Here is a 20,090-nt window from a genome sequence, read left to right on the forward strand (position 1 = left end):
AACCCTAATCTTCTATGAACCACTGATCTACTGTAATAGTAAGGATTAAATATTTTAAAACATGAGTTTTGAACAGGATATAAACCTTCAAAGCATAAACCAACCACTAATAGATGAGAGTGAGAAAGAAGCTTCCCCTGTGGGCAGGTTATTCAGTAATTACTTACTGCAGGGTTTCTTGCACCTTCCACTGAATAATTATCTGGTACTAAACACTGCTGGAGATAGGATACTGAATTAGATGGACCACTGGCCTGTTCCAGTAGGGCAATTCCTACTAGGTTACGTTCCTATAAATTGAAGGTGCAGCCTGACTGGAGATTCTGGCAAAGATTTTCAAAAGTGTTTGGTGATTTGAGTGCCTCATTTCCTGTGCCCGATTTGAAATACTATAAAGGGGATGATTTTGAGAAAGTGCTGAGCTCTCAAAAATCAGTAATAATTTAAAAAAATTGGTTTTTATCTTTAATTGAGCTCTCCCTTTCTGTAGCAATGCAACCTTAATATTAGTAAAACAAAGATACATTTTATGTTGCCCCCTGTAAAAACTCAATATAACAATTACATTATCTTCCCTACAATATCTTCATGAATTATTTAGATAATGGCATGGAGAGTACACTTATAAAGTTTGCGGACGATACCAAGCTGGGAGAGGTTGGAAGTGCTTTGGAGGATAGGATTAAAATTCAAAATGGTCTGGACTTACTGGAGAAATGATCTGAAGTAAACAGGATTAAATTCAATAAGGACAAATGCAAAGTACTCCTCTGAGGACAGTACAATCAATTGCACATACAAAATGGGAAATGACTGCCTAGGAAGGAGTACTGTGGAAAGGGATCTGGGTCTTATAGTTGATCACAAGATAAATGTGAGCCAACAGTATGGTATCAAGGCCTAGTGCAAGCCCTCTGTACAGGGGTGAATTTCATCCTAAATTCACAACACTATTCACCATGAATATCTCAGCCAGAATATCAGAATATACTTCTCAGCCGTCTCTGTTCGCCCTTCCAGATTCAGCAACCAGATGGCATGAGCATCAACTTTTCTCTCCACGGCTTGAATCACAGCCACTAGAGTCAGGGAGATCTCTGCAGTTTGCAGCGGGGTTTCTCTCACAGAAGTCCATCTGGGGACAGCATGGACAAACTGGAGAAAGTCCAGAGGAGAGCAACAAAAATAATTAAAGATCTAGAAAACATGACCCATGAGGGAAGACTGAAAAACATGGGTTTGTTTAGTCTGGAGAAGAGACGACTGAGAGGGGACACAAGATTGTTACAAGGAGGAGGGTGAAAAATTGTTCTTGTTAAACTCTGAGGATAGCACAAGAAACAGTGGGCTTAAATTGCAGCAAGGAAGGTTTAGGTTGTACATTAGGAAAAACTTCCTAACTGTCAGGATAGATAAGCACTGGAACAAATTGCCTATGGAGGATGCAGAATCTCTGTCACAGGAGGTTTTTAAGAACAGGTTAGACCAGTGGTTTTCAGCTCACAGTCCTCTTGCAGCTCAACCAGCACACAGCTGCGGCCCATGTGACATCCTCAGGGCCACACAGGTGGTATATATATTGTGTGGATGTGGCCCACATAACACAGAGAATTGCATATGTGGCTCACAATGCTAAATAGATTGAGAACCACTGGGTTAGACAAACACCTGTCAGGAATGGTGCAGTTATTGAATGCAGGGGACTAGACTAGATCACCTTCCAGTCCTACACTTCTGTGATCGTTCCAGTATTACAAGACAATATTGTAACAGTCTACTCCAAAATATGAATCTGTCTGAGGATATTTACCTCTAGGATAGTTGCTAACAAAGTACTGAAGTCTGCTTTCAGTGTAGTTAGTTTTTAGAAAACATTAAAAACAAGCTTGGTTTCCTACATCACTATACCAAAAGATTTTTCTACAACCCATATACATCTTTAACTATTCATGTGTCACATATTACCGTCAATAAGACCTTTCCCCGCTGACTGTCTCTAATGAAAAACTGTTCATAATTTGAACAGCCCTTTAACTATGATCTTTGTGCTATAATGGATAGATACCACAGGCGTCAGAAGGACTGCCAAAGACCCCCAACCCTCAAACAGCCTGACTCTCCTAGAACCCTTGCCCTACCGCCCCCAATCCCACCCTACCAAGGCCCATTCCCCCCACCCCACCCCACACACATTCTCCTTACCTTTCTCTCCCTGCTGACCAACCCAAAGTCCTCAAGTGGCAGGTCCCCGGCACCAATTGGATCCTCCACTGCAGTTTTGGTAGCTGACAGGTAAGGACCCAGCTACCAGCATGTGGCTCAATGCAAAGCAGGACCTGGGTGCCAGCCAACCAGGCCAGGTCATGGCTCACTCCTTCTCAGCCAGGTGGGGGGGCAGGGGGAGAACAATGGCCCGAAAACCTTTGTAAAAGTGGGGGAGAGGGGCAAGGCCAAAGTGGTGGATGAATTAATATTTAAATATCCCAGAGTGTGTATGTTTCTTTTGTTAAAATGCTGGGAGGGAGGCAGCCATTTCCGGTGCTGGTGGTAGATACATAAAAGAAGAACACAGAACAAAGCCAGATACAATGAAATACCAGTAATTTTCTACTCTTACTGTTCCAGTTTACTATTGTAAAAATTCAGGGGCTGTTTGAATTGGGTCAGGAGAGTCTGGTAACCATGTAATTGTTCAACTACTATATGGCAAACCCAATTATTTCAGGCAGCTTTAGGTCTCCACAGTTTTGCCTAAGAATGTAATGTGATACACATCCACTCTGTGTGGAACCTTTTATCCAGAAACTCTACAGCTAGATGCTACTATCTGCATAAAGATTCCCAGCTGTTGTCACCAAATGTGATTAAAGAACCTGGAATGGCAACTTATGGTCCATTCCTCCCTACCACAAAAAAATACCCATATACTTTTTAATTACACAGTCCTTTCTCATTTGAAACCCCATCCTATATTATTCCAATACTAACATCTGAGTCAGTCTGGCACTAGTTAACCAAACTTCAAGATTACCCTGGTACTGGATAGAACATAACCAATTTAATTAGCATTAAACGTATCCTCAAAGGAGAGCTTGGCACCAAAACTCCTTATATGCATAGACATGTGTATCTTGTATTTTTAATGAGTTCAGCGGTTGTCTCGGGTTTAAAAGCATGCACATAGTGTGGCAGCTATTCAAACCCATTGCTTCAGAGTGCTAGCAATTGCTGACTATGTGTTATGACAAAGCTAAATTGTCAATTATGATGATTCTACTATCACCTTTATTATATAACCTTCAGGTACCAAAATTAATTTAGTAGATAATATGACAAAACAAAAGCCACCAACAAATTGCCTAGGGAGGTTGTGGAATCTCCACCACTGGAGATTTTTTAAGAGCAAGTTAGACAAACACCTGTCAGGGATGGTCTAGATAAGACTTAGTACTGCCATGGATGCAGGGGACTGGACTAGGTGACCTCTCGAGCTCCCTTCCAGTCCTATGATTCTATGAAATGTACCGAAGAAACAAAAGAAAAGTTAAAAGAACCAGAGGGCTAGTGCTTATGTTCAATTTTGCAAATGTGATTACATTTTGCACCATCTTCAGCTACCGGTAAATACTGTTTTTTAAGATATTCAGTTTGGCAAAGAAGCCCCCAACGTAGGATAAGTAAGCATTCAGCTTCAGCCAAAGATGAACTTCACCATCAGTATACACTAGTTTAAATCTGCATCTTTAAAACACACACACAACTAATGGTAACACCAACAGCTAACCCCTTGAGGCATCAATATACTCAAGGACTCGAAACTCGACTTATTTGTTAGGTAAAATGAACTGTAACATGTCTTAAGTCCAAAGGACCCTACATAGTGATATGCAGGAATGCTGGGATAGGCCCACAAGGTCAAGGTACTGTTCATTATATTAGAGACACAAGGTAGGTGAGAAAACATCTTTTATTGGACCAACATTGTCTCTCTAATATCCTGGGACCAACACAGTTACAACAACACTGCAAACAACTGTTCATTATATAGCAGATAAAAGTATCCAGAACTTTACTGTTTTAAATTAAGTTTAAGATGCTCTGGCCAATAAAACATGTTAGTGGTATATATATAATTGAGTCATTCGGAACTGATTATATTTTGTAACAGTGCTATCTAGGTATATAAATACGAAACTAACATTTATAGTAGAAGCCTTCAGGTGAAAAAAACATTATCAAAACACATCTTACAAAGTGCACAGAAGTTAAAAACAGAAGTACTCAAAGAATTAGATGACATCAATTATCATTTTGTAATTTGGGATTAGAATACTGGTTGCAGAGAGAAAGCTCAATTTAAAGTGTGTGTTCCATATTAACTTGGAACCTTCCAAACTGCAATGGTGGCAGTTTCAGTGTTAAAAAAAGAAAAACAAAAAGCATCTCCACACCCTTAAATCTCTGCCAAAGGATGCATATTTCTAAAGAAAATTCTTGTAAACTGCACTTTTAAAATAGTTTGTACGGAGCAGCTTTTCACTTCAGGGAGTTTGTTAACTTCATGATTACAATATTCAAAAGCAAATTTTGCATACTATGTTAAATTCCTGAAAGAGAACTAACACAATAATTTGTGATTAAAACACTTTGTAGAGCATGCTTCAGGAAGTAACACAGTTACCAAGGTCTACAAAACAATCTGAATTCTGCTAATCAAGGTTACAATTTATCTTCAGGGTCTCTCTTGTAAAATCATTCCTTTCTGACTTAGACCCAGCCTGATGTGACTGAAAAGGCAACTCTGAAAACTCTCTCCTTTTCTTTTTTACTCCCATTCATCTGAATAGCAGGAAGAGGGTGAAGGAGTGGGGGTTAGGGCTTGTTTGTGTTGGGTTTTTTTTCATTGATTTTACTAAGGAAATTATTTTAAAGAAACGCCCCCAAGTTAAACTGTGACCTCAATCTGTAAGAACCTGCCCAATTTAACTGGTAAAACAAAAAAGTTACTTAAAGATTTTACTGTATGTCACTCAAACCTCATTTTCAGCTATCTATTGCATGGGCAAGACTTGCCTGTCTTAAATCATTATTTTTCTTAGATTTGCAGAAAAGCTAGGCTCATATTAGGAACCATGGAATGACTTAACTCCTCAAGGCCAGCTGAAAACTTTCAGAACTGTGTGTTTCCAAACTGTATATATAGCACACAAAAGCTACTTTGAAACCTATGCTAAATTGGGAAACACTTGAAGATTGATCTAAACTGATGCTTCTCTGAATAACAATAACATCAAGTCTGAATAACCAATGCAAATTTAGACAGAGCAAAGACAGTCAGTCATTAACACAGTGCACTGATTCAGTATGTTCCCACTTAGGTAACCCTCCTTTAAGGGTGCTGACAATCTTCTATACACTCTCCCTTAGGTAGTCAGAGAATGCTTATGTCTACGGGAACACACGTAAACAGACAATTATGGAATGTTCTCTCATGTGTTACAGAAATTTCCCATAATTCTCATGATTTCTGGGCTCGCCTCCTTGCTCACACAGTATAATCCCCGGCACAGTCACTGATGTTTCCTCTTGTCAGACAGGTTTTAACCACTTTGCTGATGTACTTGGGGCTATTATGCTGAAAAATCAACAGAGGGCCAATTAAACACCTACTGAGGATAATCCATGGTGGGTAAGATTTAGCTGTACTTTTTCAGCATTAACTGCCCCTCAGTTTTGCATTTCCCAACCTGCTTGCGAGGCAGACCCAAACTCTAACAATGCATAGCAATAGTGTGCAAACATGTGCAAGTGTTCCTCACCCACTCTGTTGAATAATCCAGCATGTGCTGGACCCAAAACTTGTCATCTGTAAACAAAACAAGGATTCCAATCATACTTGCCAACAACTTCCACTCCGTCATATTTTCTTTTTGAAGCACAAGGACTTTGGCACCCACTTTCCCATTCATACCATCTTCAGCTAACAATATTTCTGACCTGACTTGCACATACCACCTTCCCAGTACTCTCTCGGATATCAGTTGCCATTTGAACATTATCTGTTCTTGGCAGAGTATACCCTAAAATACTTAGATCCTGAAAGTTTTTGTTCTCTTCCAGCTTTGTCATCAGACTTCATTTCCCCTCACCCTCACCAGCAGCATTGGGGAGACCCTTTCAAGAATACTTAACACAACAAGATCTTCCTCCTCTAAGTCTTTGCTTAGGTATTATGACCAATTTCCTGATTTACAAACTTCCTAATTGTTTCAAACAACAGCATCCTATTTAATGAGCTTCAGGTTCCTTTCTGCACCCTCCTCCCCACAATACCAGCTAAGTAATGTAAAGCCTAATTGACTGTTAAGGTCAATGGCCAACACTTTAATCTTATTTAGTATATTCTCAGACAGTTCCATGGGTCATTATAATTTTTATTCTTACTGACAGGAAGCAATATAATATATTGGGGGAGGGGGGAAATATCAGAAAATTTGGAAATGGCAGAGATGCTTAACTTCTTCATTTCAGTTTCCAACAAGAAGGTTGGTGGTGATTGGACGTCTAACAGTGAATGCCAGTGAAAATGAGGTAGGATAAATGGCTAAAATAGGGAAAGAACAAGTTAAAAATTACTTAGACAAATTAGATGTCTTCAAATCACCAGGGCCTGATGAAATGCATCCTAGAATACTCAAGGAGCTGACTGAGGAGATATCTGAGCCATTAGCAATTATCTCTGAAAAGTCATGGAAGACGGGAGAGATTCCAGAAGACTGGAAAAGGGCAAATATAGTGCCCATATCTATAAAAAGGGAAATAAGAACAACCTGGGGAATTACAGACCAGTCAGCTTAATGTCTGTACCCGGATCAAAGTTAATGGAGCAAGTAATTAAGCAATCAATTTGCAAACATCTAGAAGATAATAAGGTGATAAGTAACAGTCAGCATGGATTTGTCAAGAACAAATCAAGTCAAACCAACCTGATAGCTTTTTTTGACAGGGTAACAAACCTTGTGGATAGCGGGAAAGCGGTAGACTGGTATATCTTGACTTTAGTAAAGCTCTTGATACGGTCTCACATGACCTTCTCATAGGCAAACTAGGGAAATGCAACCTAGATGGAGCTACAATAAGGTGAGCGCAAAACTGGTTGGAAAACCATTCCCAAAGAGTAGTTATCAGTGGTTTCCAGGCATGCTGGAAGGGCATAACGAGTGGGGTCCTGCAGGAATCAGTTCTGGGTCCGGTTCTGTTCAATATCTTCATCAATTATTCAGATAATGGCATAGAAAGTACACTTATAAAGTTTGTGGACGATACCAAGCTGGGAGGGGTTGCAAGTGCTTTGAAGGATAGGATTATAATTCAAAATGATCTGGACAAACTGGAGAAATGGTCTGAAGTAAATAGGATGAAATTCAATAAGGACAAGTGCAAAGTACTCCATTTAGGAAGGAACAATCAGTTGCACATACACAAAATGGGAAATGACAGCCTAGGAAGGAGTACTGTGGAAAGGGATCTGGAGGCCACAGTGGACCACAAGCTAAAAATGAGTTAACCGTGTAACACTGTTGCAAAAAAAGCGAACATCATTCTGGGATTATTAGCAGGAATGTTGTAAGTAAGACACGAGAAGTAATTCTTCCACTCTACTTTGTGCTGATTAGGCCTTAACTGGAATATTGTGTCCAGTTCTGGGCACCACATTTCTGGAAAGATGTGGACAAATTGTGGACAAAGTCCAGAGAAGAGCAACAAAAATGATTAACGGTCTAGAACGCATGACCTATGAGGGAAGACTGAAAAAACTGGGTTTGTTTAGTCTGGAAAAGAGAAGACTGAGAGGGGACATGATAACAGTTTTCAAGTACATAAAAGGTTGTTACAAGGAGGAGGGAAAAGAATTGTTCTTAACCTCTGGGGATAGGACAAGAAACAATTGCCTTAAATTTACCACAAAGGAGGTTGAGGTTGGACATTAGGAAAAACTTCCTGTCATGGTGGTTAAGCACTGGAATAAATTGCCCAGGGAGGTTGTGGAATCAATGTGATTGGCTATTCTAAAAGAAAGTAGATATCTGTCAGGGATGGTCTAGATAATACTTAGTCCTGCCATGAGCGCAGGGGACTGGACTAGGTGACCTCTCGAAATCCCTTCCAGTCCTATGATTTACGTTGATAAAAAGCATAAATCGTGTGAAATGTGTATATTTTACAGAGTGCTAAATTAGAAAGATGGCATGAAATATTCCCTTTTCCATGTTATCATATGTAATCCCGTTGCTTATTTTAATAGACAATAAAATATTAAACTGCAGGATTCTGCTGGTGCCTCCACAATTTGTAACTCTAAGAACATTTCTAATACAGTAAATGTCATACTTTAAATACCAATTTGTTACAGTGAAGGAAAACCTTGAGGGGAACCTACCCAAAACTTCTCTACTTTAAAAAAAGACATGTTCCAAGCTGCTATTCGTGATGCTTGATTTTACAATGTCAATCTGAGCTCAATGTACACAAATATTGCAGGGTTCCTGATAATACTCGTTTGAAAAGCAACACCATCACTAATCAGACACTGAAATGTCACTTGTGGGAGAATTTAGGAATGCAAAACTGAACATTCTAGGAGGACTGGAGTGACCTTTGAAAAACGATGTAAGTGAAACAGTAACATACATAAATGTGAGTGACAAATTCTACACCTGCCCAGACATGAATTCAGGGCTCTGCATTGATGACAACGCCCAAAATACGCCAGGAAGCAGCATGCTCTGCATTGCTTTAGGTAATAGATATGGCATCAGCTGACACAGAGTAAAGCTGAACACTAACCTCAAGTCTAGGCAGGTAGATAAAAGAGGAATTAAGAGAAAAACATTTTTGCAAGTTATCTGTAGAAAGTCAACATATTAATTATTTAACATCATCAACAGTTCTGATATTTTTAAAAGGTATTTAAGCTCATTTCTAACAAAACTTTAAAAGGACATTAAAACCCTAGCCATATTTTTCATAGGGTCTTTCTCCAGCCCCAATGGCCAAGATTACCTCTAGTAAAGCTTAGAAGAGGAAAAAACACAAAAGCAGGTATGTGGGCAAGGCAAAAGATAGTGGAAAACAAATTTCAATTTCTGGCTGTGCCTCAAACTTCTTGTCTCACCTTAATCTCACTGTACCTCAGTTCCCAGTCTGTAAAATGGAAATAATAATGCTTCCCTACCTCACAGAGATGTTCAGAGGACAAATCCATAAATGCCTGGGAGCCGCTCAAATACTAGAGTGACAGTGGCCATAAAAGTACCTAGAAAAATAAAATATATAAAAATAAATCTCCTGCATAAGCATAGTAGCAAAGGAATTTGCAGAATGAAAGGGTTAAAACCTCACATTGTGGCATAAATCCCCCACCAGGGCCAAGTCTGTGTATCTGGAGTGGGGGTGGGAGTGACAGATTCCCATTCAGCCACCATGAAAACTGAGAGAGGGGGGGACAATTACCTATGAACCACGAGCCCCATGCTCCGTTCAGCACTGCCCCAAGCTCAAAACGCACAGTGGTGGGGCAGAGTGCCCCAGTGGAACTGGGCTCCATGATACTCAGTGGTTGCGGATCCAATAGATGGATTCCCCAGATCTACACCCTACAAAAAGAACATCAGTTCTGCTATGTTTGGGCCAGTCTGAGCTTGAATTAGCTGTTAACTGTTAGTTAAAACAAGGCAAATGAGTACATCTATTAAAAAAGGGAAATTATTTAAGATTAAACAAAGGTGTAAATCTGTTATTAAAAAAGACTGCAAAAACCTAACATATTTCCTGAAGAGTTTTGGGACCATTTTGAAGACTGAACAGTAGTCTCCTTAAACCTGGATATTAATCATTTCTTATTTTCTGTTAAGCACAGACTGCAGGCTTAAAAAAATTTACACATTGTGTAATATTATAGTACACATAGATATACACAGATGCACTTGCGCAGACGTGCACACAGTCTGAATGCACTGTTACGACATTCAGATTGTGTTCATGTTCCTATGCTAAACCCGGATGTTTAGAGGTTCCAATATCACCCTAAATATATTTTATATCATTCACAGGATTTAGACCTGTTATAATCTAGTGGGTGAAATATGCCTTAAAAAAAAACCCTCTAGTACCAGTGTGATGACGGATTGCATACTAGCCCTTTTCACCCCCTCCTTCATCAGCTAGTCCTTGATGCAAGTGTGGCAGTCACATCACAATGGAAGCTTTCCAACAATATTTCAGTCAGTAAGTGGCTTGTTAAATGCTGGGATGTATTATCTATGGAGAACGATACTTAAGCTGTTTATCTTGAGACATGGCAACCCTTTATTAAATCTATAGAAAATGCCTGAAGTTTATGTAAGCCAGCAATTCATATTAATTTCCCATGTTTCTAGTATCAATTTCTAATGCAAACTATGATGTTGCTTTTTATATCTCTTTTTAATTTGTTCTCTGGACACCCTATGTAATTTGCTATAACCCCAACATATATAATTGCAATCTCCTATTGTATACCTGTACTTATTTACGCATTAAAATTTCTTTTTCAGACACTTAAATTTATACAGTTCAAATCAGAAACTCTCCTACACAATGGCTTTTCTCTCCATAATACCATAAAAAAAGGAAATGTGCTACCAAAACACCCTTCTGTTTTGGAAATATTAAGACAGAGACAAACAGAGAGGCAAGGAAATTCAAGGTTAAAGTTGGAACTCACTCTCAGTCATGCCCAGATCTTGCAGAAGACAATTTCAGGCCACTGAAAAACCCAACCACAGTAAGATCAGTCAAAACTGTACGCTCCCATTAGCTCTAAATGTCTTTGGTTTTGTTAGTTTGAGTCACAAACCTAATATTATGTAATTTGTCAGCTGCAAATGTTCGACTGATTCAGTTTTGTATGGCGTATCGAGATTTACAGAGAGCAAATATTTTCAGCTTCACACAGAGACCAGTATAAACACTGCACATTTACTAGTTAGGCTTAAATATTAAAAAAGTTCAACCAGCAGTGATGAATTTTTCCATGCAGTACGCTGCATCCTCTATGATGGAGGCTCAGGGCATTAGAATCTACAGTGCTTGGGGAGAGGTTATATTGACACAAATTTTATACCATGGAGAATGGCAGTACAAAGTTCTCCACAAAGATGAGGGGACCACACACATTATATCCTTGGCCCTTCTACCCAATGGGACTCAGTGCAGAAGAGGACATCAGAGATTATTAGTTTTGCAGTTCTCAAACTGTGGATTTGTGTCTCCAGAGATAACATGCTTGCTAACAGCAAAAATGTATGTTTGTTTATTTGTTTATTTAGTTATTTATAAATAAATATATAGAGGTGAGAAATAACAGACCTCAACCCTATTGTCCCTCCGCAAATTTGTGTACATAGAATCAATCCCTTACCTCTCTCTAAAAGTGCAAAGTTTCAAAAAATTCAATGAATAGAAGATTGTTGGGGGTGGAATGGATCTGGACAAGGAACATAAGAAGAACATAAGAACGGCCATACTGGGTCAGACCAAAGGTCCATCCAGCCCAAAATCCTGTCTACCAACTGTGGCCAATGCCAGGTGCCCCAGAGGGAGTGAACCTAACAGTAATGATCAAGTGATCTCTCTCCTGCCATCCATCTCCACCCTCTGACAAACTGAGGCTAGGGCCACCTTTCCCTACCCATCCCGGCTAATGGCCATTAATGGACTTAACCTCCATGAATTTATCCAGGTCTCTTTTAAACCCTGTTATAGTCCTAGCCTTCAAAACCCCCTCAGGCAAGGAGTTCCACAGGTTGACTGTGCGCTGAGTGAAGAAGAACTTCCTTTTATTTGTTTTAAACCTGCTGCCCATTAATTTCATTTGGTGGCCCCTAGTTTTCATATTATGGGAACAAGTAAATAACTTTTCCTTATTCATTTTCTCCACACCACTCATGATTTTACAGACCTCTATCATATCCCCCCATTAGTCTCCTCTTTTCCAAGCTGAAAAATCCTAGCCTCTTTAATCTCTCATCATATGGCCCCTGTTCCAAACCCCTAATCATTTTAGTTACCCCTTTTCTGAACCTTTTCTAATGCCAGTATATCTTTTTTGAGATGAGGGGACCACATCTGTATGCAGTATTCAAGACGTGGGCGTACCATGGATTTATATAACGGCAATAAGATATTCTCCATCTTATTCTCTGTCCCTTTTTTAATGATTCCTAACATCCTGTTTGCTTTTTTGATTGCTGCTGCACACTGCGTGGATGTCTTCAGAGAACTATTCACAATGACTCCAAGATCTTTCTCCTGATTAGCTGTAGCTAAATTAGCCCCCATCATATTGTATGTATAGTTGGGGTTATTTTTTCCAATGTGCATTACTTTACATTTATCCACATTAAATTTCATTTGCCATTTTGTTGCCCAATCACTTCAGAAGGAGAAGAAGTCTGGAGATAAATGTGAGAAGGGAGGGACAGGCAGTAGAAACAAAAGTGAAACTGGTTGAACAGCATATTCCAGAAGTCTTGAGATCTTTCTGAGTGTGGCCTTCGTTGATCTGACATCTATCATACCATTCTCTCACTAAAAGGGAAAAACCTATAATGGCAGCAGTCAGTAAGAGACCCCCAGTTTGGGAATATTTTAATGAAGTTCCTCTACCTATGGGTAACACAGGCATGTGTGCAAAATGCAAATACTGCAACAAAGAAACGCAAAAGGCCTGGTTGCCCGAATGAAACAACATCATGAGAAGTGTTCCTTCTCAGGAGGAAGCTGCATTGAAGAGGATGAAAGGAACATGTCTGAACATGCAGGATCTTCAGGTTGGTAAACTTTTTTATTCCATACTTCTTTCTTAAGGACTGCCTGTCCTCCTCCTGGACTATTCTCAAATTCTCATGTTTGAGCAAAAAATATAGTTGGTAACTCTACGGTCCTGTCATTTCAGATGCAGTTGTGATAAAAAATGAATAGCTGAAATAGGCAGATCGTCCTTTTACAATTTCACCTTTAAAGTGCATTCACTGACACTCCGTACTAATGAGTAATACTAAATGAGCAGTATGGTAATAATAATTAAATAACAGCATTGACTTATTTTGTTTAGGAGAATCCATCCTCAACATACAGGATTCTGAAGGCTATCCACCTTCAATATCACCATCATTTTCTATAGTTTCAGCGTTATCTGCCAATGATAGTGTTTCAGTCACATCAGGTATGTCACATAGCCACAGTGCATCACCTATAGCAAAAAGAAAAAAAATCTCCATCATCCAGAATCAACCACACATAAAGTTTGTGCTAAGAACCAGCAGATTACAAAACAAGGGAATAGATGAAAAACTTGCCCCGTTTGTTTATGCAACAAACTCTCCTTTCGGTATGACTGAGAACCCACACTTCAGTAACATGGTTCAGTCATTAAGACCAGGATACAGTCCACCCAACAGAGTAGATGTCTCAGGCAAATTGCTGGATAAAGTGTATGAAAGAGAAATTGAGCAGTGTGCAAAAAGGTCTAGAGGGTAAAATTGTTAACCTGAGTCTTGATGGGTGGAGCAATGTCCACAATGATCCTGTTGTATGTGCTTGTGTGACAACAGAAGACGGGAATGTCTTCCTTACAGAATCAACTGATACATCAGGAAATGCACACACAGCAGAATACTTAAAAGAAGTAGCAGTAAAAGCTGTAACAAACTGGAAAAAAATTCAAAAGTCTAGTACGCAGATTGGTCACAGACAATGCTGCAAATGTATCCAAGATGAGAAGAAATTATTTAGAAGAGAGTCCCAAGCTAATAACATATGGTTGCAGTGGTCATTTGATGCACCTCCTAGCCAAAGACTTCGGTGTTCAAGAAATAAAGGCTAATGTTATTGAAATTGCAAAATATTTCCGTAACAACCACTTTGCAGCAGCTGCTCTGAAAAAAGTGGGAGGAACCAAGCTAACTCTCCCACAAGACATGCGATGGAACTCAGTAGTGCACTGTTTTGAGCACTATCTCAAGAACTGGCCTAATCTGATGACAGTTTGTGAAAAAATCAATGCAAAGAGTCCCGTGCCACCTTATAGACTACGTATTGGAGCAGGAGCTTTTGTGGGCGAACACCCACTTCGTCGGATACATGTAGTGGAAACTTCCAGAGGCAGGTATAAATATGCAAGCAAAAATCAGGCTACGGATAACGAGGTTAGTTCAATCAGAGGGGATGAGGCCCTTTTCTAGCAGTTGAGGTGTGAACCCCAAGGGAGGAGAAACTGCTTTTGTAGTTGGTGAGCCATTCACAGTCTTTGTTTAATCCTGAGCTGATGGTGTCAAATTTGCAAATGAACTGAAGCTCATCAGTTTCTCTTTGAAGTCTGGTCTTGAAGTTTTTTTGCTGCAGGATGGCTACCTTTAAATCTGCTATTGTGTGTCCAGGGAGGTTGCAGATTCTTGCTTGCATATTTATACCTGCCTCTGGAAATTTCCACTACATGCATCCGATGAAGTGGGTGTTCACCCACAAAAGCCTGTGCTCCAGTATGTCTGTTAGTCTATAAGGTGCCACAGGACTCTCTGCCACTATTACAGACCCAGACTAACACGCCTACCCCTCTGAAAAAAATAGATGGCACTGTCACAGCCAAAGTTGTCAACATGGGCTGAGGAGAAACGTTGAACACAGGCTGAGTACCCTGAAGCCTATTTCTGTAGCCTTGAACAAATGCAGGGAAAATCGCTGTTTTATTGCTGACGCTGTTGAAATTTGGGAGGAACTGAGTGAGAGCTTAAAAAGAGAAATATGTAAAGACAGAGTTAAATTACAAGCATTAAAAAAAAAAGGAATGGGACAAGCACTATCTCCAGGTTATGTTCTTGCAAATATTCTTAATACTCGGTACCAGGGTCAAACCTTAATTGCTGATTAAGAGGAACTGGCTATGACATGAACATCCAGCTATCATCCCATTACTAAAATAAACTTCAGAGCTAAGGGTGAACCATTCAAGACATATATATTTGCTAATGATGTTTTAAAGGAAGTCACACTAGTGAACTGGTGGAAATCACTTGGATTCAGAGACTGTTGACGTGATAATCTCACTTTTAACTGCAGTAACTTCTTCTGTCAGTGTAGAAAGAATATTTTCTTCCTTTGGCCTAATTCATTCCAAATTGAGAAATGGTTTGGGACCTGAAAAAGCAGGAAAGCTTGTTTTTCTTTTCCAGATTATGAACAAACAGGAAAATGGAGGTGAAGACGACTGAGTTAGCTGCAGAAGTCAAAATTTTAAGTTTCTCATGTTTACCTGCCTAACATAGTCAATTTAATTTTTGTTGGTTTCTTTTAAATATTTCATTTAACTCTTTTAGTTAAAAACAATTTTAACAAAAACAAACCTGATTTTAAAAAACTTTAATGTTTAAGTAAATTCAAAAATTCATATTTTTTTGGTTAAAATATTATATGTTTGCTGTTGAAGAAAAAAAATCCAGAATGCATAACATTGTTGTTTTAGTTAAATAAAACAATTTAACTGTCCGTCTGGTGATGGTCTCCTCCTAATGCAGGAGGACAAGAAAATCCTCCAAAAATTAATGATTAACCTGTTGAATTGGAGACAGTTCACCTCCCAATTACTTCATAAATATCTGCTTCAACTATCGTTGGTAAATGAAATAACCAAACAATCATTCATTTTTCTGATATAGCTGTAAAACTAATCTGAAAAGTTTTCAAAATAAATCACTTTAAAAATGTATAGTGTGTACCTTCTAAAAATGAAACCTACATCTATCTCTGAGTTGTGAAGAATATGTATGAAGGTTTTAACAACCAAAAATAATGCACTTTTATGCACAAAGTATCAAAGGGATAGTCGTGTTAGTCTGTATCACAAAAAACAACGAGGAGTCTGGTGGCATCTTAAAGACTAAGATTTATTTGGGCATAAGCTTTTTTTATGTAGAAATCCATGATTAAATCGAATCTTCCTGACTAGTGACTGAAATAAAATCCACCCTGCACTGAAGAGTGGGTTACACACACACACACTGAAGTTAATTAGCTTTGAGAACTTCTGGAAGGCAGGTGAGGTCCCAGAAGACTGGAGAAGGGCAAAGATAATACCTATCTTAAAAGGGAAACAAAGAGGACCCGGAGAACTATAGACCAGTCAGCCTAACTTCAATAACTGGAAAGATACTGGAACAAATCATTAAACAATCAAGTTGTAAGCACTTGGAGGATAATGGGGTTATAAGGAACAGCCAGCATGGATTTGTCAAGAACAAATCACGCCAAACCAACCTAATTTCCTTCTTTGACAGGTTACCTAGCCTAGTAAATATGGGGGAAGCAGTAGATGTGATATATCTTGATTTTGGTAAGGCTTTTGATATAGTCCCACATGACATTACTATAAGGTGAGTGCATAACTGGTTTAAAGACCGTACTCAAACAGTACTTATCAGTGGTTTGCTCTCAGACTGGAAGGGAATCTGGGGTCCCGCAGGGGTCAGTCCTAGGTCCAGGAATATTCAATATAATGACTTGAATAATTGAGTGGAGAGTATGCTTATAAAATTTTCAGTTGACATCAAGCTGGGAGGTGTTGCTAGTAATTTGGAGGACAGGATTCCAATTCAAAATGACCCTGAAAAATTGGAGAATTGGTCTGAAATCAAGATGAAATTCAATAAAGACAAGTACTTCACATAAGAAGGAAAAATCAAAAGCACAATTACAAAATGGGGAATAACTGGCTAGGTGGCAGTACTGCTGAAAAGGATCTGGGGGTAATAGTGGATTACAAATTGAATATGAGTCACCAGTGTGAAGTAGCTGCAAAAAAGGCTACTATTATGGGGTGTACAGGAGTGTCATATGTAAGACATGGGAAGTAACTGTCCTGCTTTACTTGGCACTGGTGAGGCCTCAGCTGGAGTACTGAGTCCAATTCTGGGCACTGCACTTTAGGACAGATGCAGACAAACTGGAGTCCAGAAAAGAGTCCTGAGCTGCAGCCTGAGCCCAAATGTACACTGCAGTTAAACAGCCGCTTAGCCTGTACTCTGTGAGCCCCAGTCAGCTGGCCCGAGCCAGCTGCAGGTTTTAATTGCAGTTTAGATATACTCAAAGAGTACCGAAACACCTGGATAGCAAGTTTAGCTCTCTGTGCAAAACTATAATACAGGGATGGCCGACCTGTGGCTCCGGAGCCGCATGCAGCTCTTCAGAAGTTAATATGCAGCTCCTTGTATAGGCATTGACTCCAGGGCTGGACCTATAGGCACTAACTTTCCAGTGTGCCGTGGTGCTCACTGCTCAACCCGTGTCTGCCACAGGCCCTGCTCCCCCCCCCCCCCCCGCCCATCCCCTGAGCCTGCCACGCCCTTGCTCCTTCCCCCTGAGCCTCTTGCACACCAGGAAACAGCTGATCCAGAGGTGCAGGGAGGGAGGGGGAGGCGCTGATCGGTGGGGCTGCTGGTGGGCGGGCAGGGCCAGGTCACGGGGGCGGAGCTGCTGACGTATTACTGTGGCTCTTTGGCAATGTACGTTGGTAAATTCTGGCTCCTTCTCATGCTCAGGTTGGCCACCCCTGCTATAAGAAATACAGCAGAACCCCATGAGCACAAATACAGCAATCTAACATTCACAGAGGTTAAAAAGCTATTATCCTTTTCAAATGGCAAAGTGAACATGTGTGAAATAGAAAACCCCACCCCACCAGGAAACAAAGATTCTTCTCTTTCAGTTCCACAAACACAAACTACAGGGAGCAATTCAAATAAAAGTATTATGAAGATTACATTAGGCAACTTTGATCTATTGTAAAAGACTTGCATACAACATTAAGAGACAGAACAACCTTTAACACCTTCTTTCACTTCAAACATAGCATTATCTATGTGCAAGGCTTGGCTCTTAATGGGACGGAATCTCAAACTAAATTACATGGCTTAATGTACCGGAAAAGAATATTTAAAATGTTTGGGACCTGGTGGCCCATTAATACCCAGCTATCAAGAATATTCTGCTCAAAACTTGCACTCAGCTAATCTGCTCAATTGGCTGGCTCCCAACAACATGGCTCCACACCGTAGAAGGCTTTCACCTTTCTGTGAAATGTTATGACATGACAGGAGACACGGCAGCTGGAAAAGGATTGTGTGATCCAAGCAGCACTGAAAATCATCATAAATATTCACATACAAGCTGATTTGTTTTCTTACCAGTAACACACTGTTATTCACAAATATTAATTAGTTTCTAAATACCACCTGTTACTCAGCTCTCCCCTTCCCTGCATATTACAATGCCACAAGAATTTTTCACTTCAGAGGTTTATAACCACTATGCTGCTGCTCTGAAATTTAATTATGTTCCTAGTCCCATGACTTCTATAGCTCATTCTATTTGGGGAGAAGAGGCAGGGAGCAATAACTGCCTTGTGTCACTCAGTAGCAATCCCCTTCTGGGGGATTAAAGGAGCAGTGTTAATGAACTCTGAAAAATGTCTGGTTCAATCCTACTCAGAAGGATGTACTATGGCTGTAACATTAGGTCTCTAGAGTGGAGAATAGTTTTTAAAGCAGGGAAAGCCAGGAACCTCAAGGTCCTAAGGATGGGGGAACCCCTAGACAAAAACACTTTCCATCCTTGGCTTTAGGGTTTCCAGTGAAGCAGCTAAAAGCCACATTTCAGAGAGGAGCTAATGCATATGGGATTCCATGTCACATACCTATGGCATTATAAATAAATCTCAGACTGCAAAAAGGAAAGTTTTTAATAACATAAAACATTTCCTTTAGATTTCTATAGTAATCCTCCTAGGGATTATCATTACAAACAAAAGCACACAGATGAATTTAACTATCTTAAGGGATATTGGATTCCTCTTCCATGGCAGTTACAGAGACTATGCTCTTTCCCATCCCCTTGCCCTTCCAACCCCAAGATACAATGATCAGCATCCAATAATAGGAGTAAGTTGGACTGAGTGTAAATTTCTCACCATGTAAACTGATAATAAATTAAGGTTGAAGAACTCACCAACTGTTGAATGATGAAATATTCATAGATTCATAGATATTTAGGTCAGAAGGGACCATTATGATCATCTAGTCTGACCTCCTGCACAACGCAGGCCACAGAATTTCACCCACCCACTACTGCAATAAACCTCTCACCTATGTCTGTGCTACTGAAGTCCTCAAATCGTGGTTTAAAGACTTCAAGGAGCAGAGAATCCTCCAGCAAGTGACCCGTGCCCCATGCTACAGAGGAAGGCAAAAAACCTCCAGGGCCTCTTCCAATCTGCCCTGGAGGAAAATTCCTTCCCGACCCCAAATATGGCGATCAGCTAAACCCTGAGCATATGGGCAAGATTCACCAGCCAGATACTACAGAAACTTCTTTCCTGGGTAACTCATATCCCACCCCATCTAATATCCCATCACAGGCCATTGGGCCTATTTACCATGAATATTTAATTACCAAAACCATGTTATCCCATCATACCATCTCCTCCATAAACTTATTGAGTTTAACCTTAAAGCCAGATAGATCTTTTGCCCCCACTGCTTCCCTCAGAAGGCTGTTCCAAAACTTCACTCCTCTGATGGTTAGAAACCTTCGTCTAATTTCTAGTCTAAATTTCCTGGTGGCCAGTTTATATCCATTTGTTCTTGTGTCCACATTGGTACTGAGCTTAAATAATGCCTCTCCCTCTCCGGTATTTATCCCTCTGATATATTTATAGAGAGCAATCGTATCTCCCCTCAACCTTCTTTTGGTTAGGCTAAACAAGCCAAGCTCCTTGAGTCTCCTTTCATAAGACAAGTTTTCCATTCCTTGGATCATCCTAGTAGCCATTCTCTGTACCTGTTCCAGTTTGAATTCATCCTTCTTAAACATGGGAGACCAGAACTGCACACAATATTCCAGGTGAGGTCTCACCAGTGCCTTGTATAACGGTACTCAAACCTCCTTATCCCTACTGGAAATACCTCGCCTGATGCATCCCAAGACCACATTAGCTTTTT

General features: G+C 39.9%; 1 protein-coding gene across 11 annotated transcripts in view; it reads right to left on the minus strand.

Moving 5' to 3' along the window:
• The window catches only part of PTPRF (protein tyrosine phosphatase receptor type F), a 427,118-nt gene extending 417,802 nt beyond the window's left edge, over positions 1 to 9,316 (minus strand). For all 11 annotated transcript variants that reach the window (XM_073357995.1, XM_073357994.1, XM_073357992.1 and 8 more), the window contains exon 1: positions 9,236 to 9,316. The gene's annotated coding sequence lies outside the window, so the exon portion shown is untranslated. The remainder of the gene's footprint in view (positions 1 to 9,235) is intronic.
• Positions 9,317 to 20,090: the final 10,774 nt, after the last annotated feature.

This window comes from Lepidochelys kempii, chromosome 8, assembly GCF_965140265.1.
Source record: "Lepidochelys kempii isolate rLepKem1 chromosome 8, rLepKem1.hap2, whole genome shotgun sequence".
In the NCBI taxonomy this organism is placed as follows: Eukaryota; Metazoa; Chordata; order Testudines; family Cheloniidae; genus Lepidochelys; species Lepidochelys kempii.